The sequence below is a fragment of the Lissotriton vulgaris genome, chromosome 7 (assembly GCF_964263255.1).
Source record: "Lissotriton vulgaris chromosome 7, aLisVul1.2, whole genome shotgun sequence".
In the NCBI taxonomy this organism is placed as follows: Eukaryota; Metazoa; Chordata; class Amphibia; order Caudata; family Salamandridae; genus Lissotriton; species Lissotriton vulgaris.
In genome coordinates, this window is record NC_141695.1 from 592,107,656 (window position 1) to 592,121,225 (window position 13,570).

At 48.8% G+C, this 13,570-nt stretch overlaps 1 protein-coding gene across 1 annotated transcript in view; it reads left to right on the forward strand.

Annotated features, from left to right (window-relative positions):
* The window catches only part of UBE2O (ubiquitin conjugating enzyme E2 O), a 620,140-nt gene that overhangs the window by 98,978 nt on the left and 507,592 nt on the right, over positions 1 to 13,570 (forward strand). The gene's annotated exons all lie outside the window — the stretch shown is intronic.

The window sequence follows — 13,570 nt, forward strand, 5'->3', positions numbered from 1 at the left end:
TGAGACTTTGTCGCAAGGGCAACGGCAGAGTTCCTTTGACCAATCATTAATTGTTGGGTACGTAATTAGACGGTGAAAGGTCCTAAACCTAAATCTGGTCAACAAATATGTCCTATCTGCCCCAAACATGTTACAGATATGGCTGGATATTGAACGTGGTAATGATCAGCTGATGGTAGATCACCATTGGTTTGTTCAGCTCGAGAGTTCGCCTGTTTTTCTTCTAAGTGAGCCATAACAACTTTTTAAAACTTTTTTTGTTTAATATGATTCATAGTGTTGGGAAGGGTAAAGTATTCTGGGCAATCAATGTCCCGCATAAAATCTTCCACAAATTTAAGCCATAAAATTTTGCGGGCATTGTCTAGTTTCATTGCGTCCTTCAATATTTCCCTATTTAGTCTAGCGCTCTCCGTGGTCCAGATTCTGTGCCATAGCAATACTGGCTGGGCCTCGATCAAATCAAAAATGTACAGAACTCCAGCTCAGCATGGTAATTAAAAACGGGTGCATTAGTTGAAACGCTTAAAAGGGACCCTCAAAAAGACATTTTCCGTGCGCTGAAAGAAGGAGCGATCTTGGAATCCCCAGATCCCCGCCCCGTAAATTGCAATGCTCACACATTTGGACTGATATATCTTTAGTGAAATTTCTGGTGGCCTTTTACCCAATTTTTTAGAAAAATTAAAAAGAGCTGCAATGGATTTCATAAAAAGGTAGTGACCTAGCCTTAACCGCTGGGGCCCAAGAACCAGATCTGTCAAAGCACGCCCAGCTAGCTAAATAAGGCGGTGGTTTCTACCTTGCTTCCTCCCGCCTGATATTCTTTTCATGTTTTTCCCACACGCCATCACAAAGTTTTTTATGGCATTCAATTTTAAGCAGAGCCGATCTATACTGCTTTTATGGAAGGAGACAGCCCTTTGTAAGCCAACTTGGGTCGGGCCATGAGTACAGCATCGTCGGCGTAAAGTAGAGATGCAATTGGACGGTTATTAACAAGTGGTGGGTCCCTTGTATGTGTCACCAAATCCTGCTCCAGAGCGTTAGTACATAACGAGAACAGGAGTGGCACCAATACGCATCCCTGCCTTCCGCCTTGTTCTGTTTTAAAGGAGGCGGTACACTCGCCCTCGATTCCATAGCGAACCTTTGCTGTGGCTCCCGTATATAGCTGTCTTAAAAACTGAATTAAAACAGGGTCGGCTTTCAGTTCATTAAGGACATCTCACAACTTTTCATGGACCACACAATCAAAAGCATCAGAGAGGTCTTCGAATGCCAGATAGAACTTCCCTGCTTTATCCTTACAGTATTTACCAATTAAATTGCTTAAGTTAAAAATCTGCTCGTTCGTTCCCAAGCCAGCTCTAAAACCATACTGACATCGCTTAAAATTCCTTTTTCTTTGGTCCATCCCTGTAAACGATCTAGAACTATCCTGCCTGCCACCTTCATCAGTGAGTCCAAAAAAGATATTGGGCGGTACCAGGCCGGGTTCTCTCAGTCACCCTTTTTAAAAATGGGTCTATAATGGATTCGGACCATGTATTAATAAAATCTTTCACAGCATGCCTGTAAAACCCTAGTTAAAATGGGTCCCCAAACGTCCAAATTTGACTTGTAAAGGTCAATTGGTATCCCGTCCGGGCCCGCAGCCTTACCTCTCTTACTAGCTACGACATCCTGGAGAGAGATATCGAGTTTAATAGGCTTAAAGGACTGAGCTGAGCTTCCCATATCTGGTCTTCGGGGGCGCTTCCTCATTGGGCTTCTGACTAGCATATATCCTGGAAAAAAAGTCAACCCATGTCTGTTCTGCTATGGCCTGGTCAATAGTTGGTTCGTTATTTTGCTGATTAAAAAAGGTGCATTCAATGCTGCCCAAAATTTCGAGCTATCTTTTGACTTGGCGGCGTCAACAAGGTCCTTCCTGGCCTTATTTTTCATCTCAGATAGCCTTCTTTTCCTGGCTTCCTGGTATAGTTTTCTACACCTTATCTCGTTCGGGTCTCTCACCTCTCTATGTAAGGCATTGTTTAGGTTTGAATAATGTTTTGTACAGTTTTTGTCAAACAATCCTTTCTTTGTGTTACGCGGGCCTTTGTGAACTTTAAATAGACTAATTCTGATGATTTCAGTGATATCATGAAAGGCAATCAAAACATCCTCATGTGTCGGACAATCGCTTAAACACTTTAAAATTTGAGCTTGTCCCTTTAGTAATATTTCTGTACTTTATTCTGCTGGGTCTCTACTTCCCCAGCGGATAGTAAATCCATTTCTCCTTCCCAATTCGATGTCCTGCACCCATGCTATTTTATTACAAATTCTATTTATCGCTGAGCTACGTTCTTCTATATTCACGCTGATAGCCAGATGGTCACACATAACATTATGTTGGATGTCATATGCTTTCATGTGACTAGCGTAGCAATTAGGTATTAAAATAAAATCAATAGTTGATTTAGCACCCCTCCCAATAAATGTGTAGCCAAACTCCATTGTGGGTGTACAAAGGCGGTTTGAGAAGCCCAGATCATGTTTAAACATCATTTCATTAAACAACTTGCCTTTTATAGTGGTAGTGTGAGCGAGCAATAAGACTTTATCAGAGGGTGCTGTTAAGCATTTGTGGTACACACTCAGGCAAGAAATGATGTCACACACTCAAAGACTGAACTTGGACAAATTTGATTGTATAAAAAATATTATTTAGCTATATTTATTTTCTAGAACCGAGCAAGCCTGGCACAGGTATGTGTAAATGGTACTTTTCAAGGCTGGTTGAACAATAGAAGCAAGCTGAATGAAAATTACTTTTACAGGTTTCTAAATACTTTGAATACAGTGGAAATTACTGTTCGATTACTTTTCAAATTACTTTAAGGATTCCTTTCTGCTCAATGTGATATGCCTAGAAATCACACATTTCCTAGAGAAAAGGTAAGTAAAGCAGTTTTAGATGTTTGCAGTTTTTCAAGTTATCCTACAAAATCAACTCCACACAACAATTTTCACAAGAAAGCAATTCATGCAGTCCTTTGGGAGGAAATGAGGTTATCGGTTTCAGGGTAAGTACTTGGGTTTGGGACTTGGTTTCCTGGGATTAGAACCAGGGTTCCTCCAGGGTCCAGGATACACACTCAAAGCACCCTCCGCTGTACTAGGACGGCCGGGTGCAAGGTGGTGAGGCCAAATGTTATCCAATGGAGATAGGGGGCCTCCGGTTGGTGGCTGCTCACGAGCAGGCCACAAGGTTGTAGGAGCAAAGTTCCAGGTGTTAGGCTCAGGGCAAAAGGTGATACTTGTTAGCACCCAAAGCACACCCGCAGGGGCGGCTGGGTGCAGGGTGCTGTTTTTGGCGTTGAGTGCCCTGTTGATTGCATTGGGGATTCTCCTGTTGCAACAAAGACTGCAGGCTCAGAATGAAGTCGGTTGGGCCACCCAAGGCCGTGGGATGTTGGATGCAGGGGTGTCTTTAGGCATCTGGTTTTCGTACCAGCTCCTGTTGCGGTCAGGAGGATCCTTAAGAATGGGGCTTCAGGTGTCGATTTGTGGCAGGTCATCACCAGATCCCAGGTCAGGATCGACTGGGAGACCTCCTTGTGGTGTTGGCTACTCTAACTTGGGCTGTGGGCGTCTGGTGCAGACTCGTTGAATTGGCCGGAGCCAGAGTCTGTTGGTGAGCAAATCGGTGCTCAACAGAGACAAAGTGATGGGTTTGGTAGGCAGGGCAGGTCCTCCAGATTGTTTAGGGCTGCTGGCAGCAGTACACACCGAGATTTTGCTGGAGCAGGTTCGTGGTACGGACAGGCCAGTAGTGCTGGGGCTAAGTCAGTGGGCATCCTCCTCCTCCTCTTAGTTTCAGCACGGCTTCTTCAGTCCTTCTTCCGGTTGATTCTTGTCTGAGGAGGCAAGGTTCGGGTTTGCCCCTAAATTCTAGAGTTACAGGTAAGTAAAGGTCAGGCCAATGGGGCCTTTCCTTGGGGTGGGCACACCCTCTATTATGCCAACCTCCAGAGGGTTGGGGCATATGCCTCTCTGGTTGGCTGGGTTACCCCCCCCCCCTCCTCAAATCTGCAAGATGGCGGGGACTGAGAGTTGAGCTTCACCTCTCCTCCCCCACCTGAGGGGTTGGAAAAGGTGGGCCCACTTCCCTTCCTCACTTGGTTTTCCTCCTAATTCTACCACCCAAAGTGGAGGTCCGAACCGGTTGGAGCCTGTTGCTGGAAGCGGCAAATGGTTGGTGTAGCTCACATAGGCGGCAGGCCTTTGAAACTTCCCCTTTGTAGACCCTGCCCATCCTGGGGGAAGAGGCTAGGCACCTCGTCCCAGGATGTGCATTTTTTCAGACCCCCCCCCCCCCCCAAGCGCAGCAGGCTCTCGACTCAGGGGTCTAGAAACATTTCTGGAGGCGGAAGCTGGCGAGAAGACACTCAGCCACGACACTAGAGCTGTGTAGTTTTTCAGGGGGCATCTGTAAGGTGCCCCCTCATTGCATTTTTCATTAAATCCCACACTGGTATCAAACTTCTCAGCACATTAAACCCACACTGATGCCAAACTTCCCAGTTTTCAGTAAATCTATTATGGTGCTTTAGAGTGCGTAACGACAAACTCCCAGCACCATATGCTGTTAATGGCATTACTGCACTTATAATGTCTAAGAATTGGTTTAGACACTGTAGGGGTACAGGGCTCATGCACCTGTACCCTCACTGAAGAAATAAAAACCTTCTAAGCGGTTCACTGATACACCTAGTCTTTTGAACCAACAAAGAAGAAATTGGCACGGAAGCTGTAATATAAAAACAATGCATTAATTAACCTCACATGAGGGAGACTGCGTCATACGGTACCCTCAGGCCACTATAGGAGCCATTCTAAGGAGTACAGAGAACAGGGGCCTTATATATGCATAAAACCAAGGGGAGGCCCTGGCACATAAAAGCATTCAAATTGACTAATATGGGTATACAAAATTAGCTTGCTCAACAAAGTGGGAGGAGAGACGTTTCTCCATACATCAGCAAGAATAGCCTGACAGTTATAACATAAGAGCAGATGCATTCTGACAGCTAGGCCTTTCTGAGCATGTGCAAGGCTCTGGAAGAGGGAGAAAGCACATGGCTAACTAAAATGGCTGCCAAGTACAAAATGGCTTTCAGCTCATGCTAACAGAGTTTCCTGCAATCTTTAACATCACCACTGGTATAGTGCACCCAGCTAGAGGGGTGGCAGAAATGGCATACAGGGTTCTGTAGTAGGGGATCTCTGTGTATAGTCATAATCTAGTGAATAGTCCCGCCCATGTGCGTGGACCCCGGCAATCAAAAATAATCTCTTAAGTTGTCAAATCATGCAGAAACTGCAAAGACACTTAGGAGAGAATTTAAAGACAAATAATGCAGCCTATATCCACAGGCTACACTGTCCAGTACTTCAACTAGAAATTCCACCAAATAACAACACACATAATACAGCCAGCCCAGTTTCTACCATAGAGAAACTTGCCTCCACCAGTAAAAGACTCTGGAATGATAAAGAGGAAGGCATGGACAGACAAGCCCCATAGGCTGCCATTATGTGGCTTAAATAGGATACTGTGCCTTTAAGAGAGCTTTCTAGAACCTTCTCCCAGTATCCCAGAATGCATAGCAGGTCCCTCTACTTTCAGTTCTTTTTTCCGGCTCCTGCTAACAGGACCCTGGCATTGAGCTCTCCCTTGTTCCAAGGGTTTATTGGATATTTTGGCACTTTTGTGTTTTAAAAGTGTTTCAGTTTACTTTCTTGGCGTTCTCCTTCTCTTTTGTGTGTTGGTTCAGGCGTTTTAGGGCTCTAAAATGCCTGGTCTTTTTGATAAGTGTCCAGCATGTGGGAGGAAGAAGGCCAAGAGTGATCCACACGACGTCTGCATCGTCTGTCTCCCTGAAGATCATGTCCCTGAGGACTGTGTCATCTGCAAGCAGTTTACTGCTCGGACTCTGAGGGACAGGATGAAGATTAGGCTTTCTGGCCTTGAGGAGAGGCGTCTGCAGGCTGCAGGTGGGTCTGGGCAGGCTGGGAAGGTTCCCTCTGCCTCTGCTGAGGCCTCTGGGGGGCTCCCCAGAGGCAGGAAGTCCAGCATGCGGTCCCGGTCTCCGTCGACGTCGATTGCATCGACGACGTCGAGAGGGATGACGGCGGTGTGTTCCCCTTCTCCCTGGGGCTCCGGGTCGAGACGGCGTGATGGCTCGACGTCGAAGGGCCCGGAGAGGTCGCCGTCGAAGCCACCGTCGATGTCATCGTCATCATCGACGTCGGAGTCTTCCTATCGACGTCGGAGACGAAGTGACAAGCATCGGCGCTCGCCGTCTAGGCGTCGCCGCCGATCGCCGTCGAAGCACCGGTCGGCGTCGAGGGGCTCCTCGACGTGGAGGGCATCGAGAAGGAGGAATCGACGCTCGTCGTCAGACGGAACGTTCGTCGAGGGGACGGCGTTCGACGTCGAGGAAGAGGAGGTCGACGTCGCGGAGGCGGCGTTCGCCGGAGTCGCGGAGGCGACGTTCGACGCCAGAAAAGCGACGCTCAGCGTCGAGAAGGAGGTCGGCGTCTAGGAGTCGTTCTGCCTCTCCAAAACGGCGCAAGAGGGATTCTGGTCCCAGAAGTCAGACTGCTTCTAGTGGAGGACGCAAGAGGAAGCGATCACCTGCTGAAGGGGCTGGATCTCAGCCCCCTTCGCCTGAAGGGTCACCGGGCTCGGTGTACTCAGAGGTGTACACGCCATCTCGGCCTCGGTCGCCACCTCCACCTGTACCTAAGGAGGAGCCTCCCCTCAACCCTCCACTTCCATCAGGCGACCCACCGCCACCAGTTCCTCCGCATGGGCCCGCCCCTCGGCCGATGGTTCCTCCGCCGAGGTCCACTTCGCTGCCTTCTTTGCCTGTACCTCCTAAGGGGACCCCAAAACATAAACCCCGAGAGGAGCCAAGGAAGACCCCACCACGGAAACCGGTGGAGCGGCCACGGGCTGGCAGGTCTCGCTCTCGCTCTGGGAGGAGGGAGAGATCGCGACACAGATCGTCCACGCGGTCGAGACGCCACCATAGGAGGCACAAATCTCGCTCTCCCACAAGGTCCTCTGGTACCAGGGACTATTCTCCGACCTTGTCGGGGTCACCAGACACGAGGGTGTCCCCGATTGATGACCTGGTGGCGTTCCATGATGTCCTTTTAAGGGGCGCTGCGAAGTTGGGCATATCCTTGACTGTGCCTACTCCTAAAACTTCAGTCATCTTTGAGACATTGCATCAAAAACACCTGTCTCGTCCACTCCTGCCTCTGGTGCCGGGCCTGGAGGAACCGGCTATGGCCCCTTTTCTCACCCCTGCGGTGACGAAGGCGGCTCCATCGAGGTTGCTGAAGAAGTACCGGGCTCCAAATTCGGACCTGGCCTTTCTGAGGGCGGAACCCCCTCCGGACTCTGTAATTCTGACGGCGGCCCGCAAACATAACACCACCCCGTCATCCACGGTTCCCCCGGATAAGGAGTCCAGATGGATGGATTCGGCAGGGAGGAAAGTATGTGGAACATCGGCTACCTCCATGAAGGCTGCGAGTGCCACGGCGCTGTTGGGACGCTACGACCGTGCTCTCTGGGACTCCCTCCAGCAGTTTGCGGAGCTCTTACCTCGCGAGAAGCGCAAGGACTTCCAGGAAGTGCTGAATGAAGGGATGCTGGTGGCTAACCAGATTATCAGCGCTGCAGCGGACTCTTCCCTGTTGGCAGCTCATGGGTTTTGCCATGGGGTTAACCAACGACGTCACGCCTGGCTCCGTATTACGTCCCTGAAACCGGACGCACAGCAGAGGGTAGCCAACCTGCCATTCTCCGGCGAGACCCTCTTCGGGAAGCATGCGGACGATGAGATGGCCCGCATGAAGGCGGAGGCCGAAACGCTCACGGCGGTGGGCCTGGAGAAGCCTAAAGACACGAAGTTGTACCGCCCGTTCCAACGGCGGTTCAGTGGGCAAGGCAAAGGACGTGGCCAGGCTTCGGGACAGTCGCAACAACACCAGTTCCGTAAGCCATTCCAGAAGCGCCGGAAGGGCAGAGGAGGCCAGCAGTCGGCTCCGGCGCCCAAGAGCCAGGCTGGGTCTAGGCCCTAGGAACCTACTTCCCTCGGATCTGTTACCCACTCCGGTAGGGAGAAGCATTCAATTTTTTCTGGCAGAGTGGAGAAAAATTACTCAGGACAAGTGGGTGCTGAATATTGTTTGCAATGGATACAGTCTTCGGTTCACGAGCCCTCCTCCGGCGATTCCTCCGGTCAGCTCAGTTTCAGCTGCGCGAGCTCCAGGCAGAGGCCGATATCCTGTTGAGGAAAAGGGCGATAGAAGACGTGCCTCTGTCCCAGAGAGGAAGAGGCCTGTACTCCCGGTTCTTCCTGGTTCGCAAGAAGGACAAGAACGAGTTCAGGCCCATTCTGGACTTGCGACAGGCAAACAAATGGATTCGCAGGGAAAAGTTTTGCATGCTGTCGTTGCACCAGATTTACCCTCAGTTGCAACAGGGAGACTGGCTATGTGCCATAAACCTACAGGATGCTTACTTCCATGTGCCCAATGCACACAAACACAGGAAGTTCCTGCGGTTCCAAGTCGGCGCCAATCGCTATCAATACACAGTACTCCCATTCGGACTGAAGTCTGCGCCGAGAACATTCTCGAAGTGCATGGCGGTGGTAGCAGCGCACCTAAGGAAGAACAAGGTGTTTGTCTACCCGTACCTGGACGTTTGGTTGATCAAGGCATCCTCCTTCTCGGAAGCGCGAGCACACTTCCAGAAGACGTGCGTTCTCTTGAACAAGCTGGGGCTGCACATCAACATGGCCAAGTCTGTTCCGACTCCGGTCCAATGCATACAGTACTTGGGAGCCTCCATCAATACGCTGTCAGCAAGCGTGTCTCCTTCGGAAGAGCGACGATTATCTCTCCTTCGGAAGGCTCAGGCTCTTATGACCACTCCATCTACGACAGTGAGGACGGTGTCTTCTCTACTGGGATCAATGGCCTCTTGTATCTTCCTGACGCCACACGCACGGCTGCACATGAGACCGCTGCAGGAGTGCTTGGAAGACCAGTGGGATCAGAGGACAGGGTCTTGGGACAACCAGATACGACTGTCTCTGCATGCTCTTCAGTCTCTGAAATGGTGGTGTTCGGCAGAGAACCTCCTGAGAGGGGTTCCCTTCCACAAAGACATTCCCTCGCAGACTGTCGTGACGGATGCTTCTCTCCTGGGATGGGGAGCGCATTCCGGGAACCTGCAGATTCAAGGAACGTGGTCACCGATGGAGGCCACGTATCACATCAATTTCCTGGAACTCAGGGCTGTTCGCTTGGCACTGAAGGCCTTTCTTCCGTCCTTCCAGACCAACTCTCTGCTTGTACAGACGGACAATACCACCACGATGTACTACCTCAACAAGCAGGGGGGCTCGAGAGCACGCACTCTGTCGCAGGAGGCGCAGGCGATCTGGCACTGGCTTCTGGCCAGAGGACTGACGATAACGGCTACCCATCTGCCAGGTGTGCAGAATGTTCAGGCAGACGCACTGAGCAGGCTGGTTCAGGAAAACCACGAATGGGTCATAAACGACGAAGTACTAGGAGAAGTCTTCGCATGGTGGGGAACTCCAGAAGTAGATTTGTTCGCCACCGCCGAAAACAGCAAGTGCAGAGACTTCGCCTCCAGGTACTACCAGCAAGGGACCCTGGGGAATGCGTTATGGATCAACTGGACGAACGGCTTTGTGTACGCCTTTCCTCTCATTCCCCGGATTCCGGCGGTGCTCATCAAGCTGGCCCGGAGTGGCCCAGGCAGTGGTGGTTCACGGACCTGCTTCACCGGTCTCTCCTTCCTCACATTCGGTTGCCGTGCGGGCCGGACCTTCTCACGAAGTTCGGGGGACAGATGTTACACCCCAACCTCTCTTTGAGTTTGGCGGCATGGCTCCTGAGATAGGCCATCTGAAACTGCCTGAGGATTGCATGGACATACTGAAGGAGTCTAAGAGGCCTTCCACTCGAACTTCATATGCTTACAAGTGGAAGAGGTTTTGTATCTGGTGCCAGTCTAAGAACCATGACCCTACGACCTGTAAGGAAGATGTCATCCTTCCTTACCTTTTACATTTGGCGCAGTCTGGCCTTCATGTTCATTCCATTAAGGTTCATCTTGCTGCATTGACTGCCTACAGGAAATACCCTTCACAGACTTCCTTTTTCCAGATCCCTGTGATCAAAGATTTTCTGGAAGGATTGAAGAAAGTATTCCCTCCTGTCAGGCTTCCTTCGCCTTCATGGGAATTGAATGTGGTGCTGTCCAGATTGATGAAGGAACCTTTTGAACCTATTCATAAGGCTTCGTTGCAGCACCTGTCCTGGAAGGCGGCGTTCCTCGTGGCCATTACATCGGCCCGCAGGGTGAGTGAAATTCAGGCGTTGTGTTGTACTGAACCTTATACTGTATTTCATGCTGCTAAGGTTGTTATGCGTACTCACCCTAAATTTCTTCCCAAGGTTATTTCTGATTTTCATGTCAACCAGACCATAACTTTGCCTACGTTTTTTCAGAACCCTTCGTCTCCAGCGGAAAGGTCTGTCCATTCCCTGGATGTTAGGAGGGTGTTGAAATTTTATCTGGATAAAACCAAGGATATTCGTAGGTCTGACCAGTTGTTTATTAAATATGGATCGGTCAGGACGGGTCTTGCTACCTCTAAGCAGTCCATCTCTAGGTGGATTGTGTCCTGCATACAATTGTGTTACCAAAAGGCTAATAAGACCTTAGGAGGTAAGCCTAAGGCTCATTCCACCAGGGGCAAAGCTGCCACGACGGCCTTGCTCCGTAACGTGCCGATTGCTGAAATCTGCAAGGCAGCCACTTGGAAGTCGGTCCATACCTTTGCTAAGTATTACTGCCTGGACACTGATGCCAGGGCAGACGCTCAGGTTGGGCAAGCTTCGCTGCGGAATTTGTTCGCACAGTAGTGGCGTTATTTTCTTTCTCCACCGCCGCTTTGGTGTGGGGATGGGCTTGCCATTCTATTCACTAGATTATGACTATACACAGAGAACCCCTACTACAGAAGGAGTAGTTTCTGTCCTGTAACTCCAGTTCTGTAGTAGGGGTATCTCTGTTATAGTCATAAGCGCCCGCCCTCCTCCCCGGTGGAGATATTTCTTCATGGAAAGAATGCGACCGGTCTGGCGTGCTTCGCTTTCAAAAAGAACTAAAGGCACAGTATCCTATTTAAGCCACATAATGGCAGCCTATGGGGCTTGTCTGTCCATGCCTTCCTCTCTATCATTCCAGAGTCTTTTACTGGTGGAGGCAAGTTTCTCTATGGTAGAAACTGGGCTGGCTGTATTATGTGTGGTGTTATTTAGTGGAATTTCTAGTTGAAGTACTGGACAGTGTAGCCTGTGGATATAGGCTGCATTATTTGTCTTTAAATTCTCTCTTAAGTTTCTTTGCAGTTTCTGCATGATTTGACAACTTAAGAGATTATTTTTGATTGCCGGGGTCCACGCACATGGGCGGGACTATTCACTAGATTATGACTATAACAGAGATACCCCTACTACAGAACTGGAGTTACAGGACAGAAACTACTCCATGTGTGCCATGTCAACTCTTTACTTTGTTCTGCACCAAAACACCCATAGTGTGAGTGTGTGTGTGTATATATGTCTACAAGTGTGTGTATGTGTGTGTGTGTATATATATATCTCCTGTAGGGGTGGCACCATAAGTGTTACAGCCCTTATAGTCCTTCCCTGGCCACAGAGCCCTTTGTACCTATGGTACCATTTACAACGGACTGACATGTAGCCAAAGAGTGCCAATTTGTTTTTGCCTTAATGCAGTTTAAGGAAAGAACATAGGCCCTGGCTACCTGGTTGGCAGGAACCCAGGGCTCACTCAGTCAAAGTACATCAACCGTTTGGCAAAAGGTGGGGCAACCATGCAAAAAGAGGGCACTTTCTAACAATATATATCTGTAATAACCCAGCTCGAATGGATCCCTTCCGAGCTTCAACAGGATAATTCTTGTCTTGTGGAGGTAATCCATAGGCCTCCCTAGAACTCAAGTGTACTTCCAGTAGAAGGGACGCAAAGGTGTCTTTGTATGCAGCATAACATTTAAAAAAAAATGTTTGTCCCTCGCTGTCACTTGTTTTATCTGCAGCTAAACTATATATAGAAAGTATAATTTCCTCAGCTGTTAAAGAAGAATCCACTTACAAATGTTGCTCTGTGGTAAGTTTCTTCAGTTTTGTGCACATTGAGTTGTGGATCATGTTGCGCACACAGATTGAAATAGCACAAGGCCTCATTAATGTCCGTTTTAGAGTTAACAATGACATTATCACCGTTTGGAAGTGCAGTAATTGACGTTTGTGGCCATCTGTTCTGGCTAGCTAGGTTGGCATTCTGCAAGCCTTATCACTTTCACTGTGTCTCCTGGCTAAGTACGCTTTATAATGATAAAGTCCCAATCTATTCAGGGATTCCTTGTATTTTTCTACTGTGCGTTCGCTGAGAGTGCTTCACCTCGTCAGAGATTGTTTTGATTTCTAAAGTGTTTAACTTGTCCTCCAGAAACACTATTCCCCTTTCCAGAACCTCCATACATCATCCGTTTCACAGAAATCGTGAAGAGGCTTTGCATGTTTGTGTTTCTTTTCTTGGTGTTTGCTTTTAACCGATTAGTGGCTATTCTGTAAACAGTCCTTGGTGAGCACCATGTTCTTCTATGCACCTACCAGCATTGAGCGTTCTGGATCTAAGTGTACATCCTTTCACAGTAGATGACCATCCTTTTATGAACGAGACTTTGGGTGGCATGTACTCTTTCTCTAGTCATGCAGGAGCTTGTTTTCTTTGATGTTGGTGAGGTTCACTCCTCTGTAGGAATGTGGCGTCTATCAAAATTCCACTGTTTACTTTTCAGGGCTAGGTCTGTCTCCTTTTGAAAAGTAACTGATATATGTGGATGCTTTCAGGGATTGATCGGCACATAAGGTCTATTCTTGTTATTCTACCAGTGCCCTCTGTCCTGGTGTAATCCTCCATAGGCAGGTGCTAGTGCAATATATTGGGTGTTACCTTTGGTGGCTTGTTCTGTTCACTGATGTCTCATATGAACACCCCTTCATCTCATTGGTGCCTTGAAGAGTAGGATTTTGTTGGATGGTGTGGTGCGATGGCTACTGCTTTTAATGTAGTTAGTACAGTGTTCTATCACCTTGTGGGAGTACAGCACATCTGGTCCTCTTTAACATGATCTGTGCCAAGGCCTAGGCATCACCTTGTTCTGCTTTGGCTGTTTTTGTACTGGGTTTATTTGCTGCATCTCACAAAATAAATTAAATACATGTTCTTTGGCAATCCGTTGCGGTGAGCTCTTTACAATTTCGTTAACTCGGGAGCTTATATTTCCCCACGCACCTGAGCACACACTGGAAACCTACCTTCAAGATGACACCGTTCTATCTGCCTCATTCCACAAGATTTCAT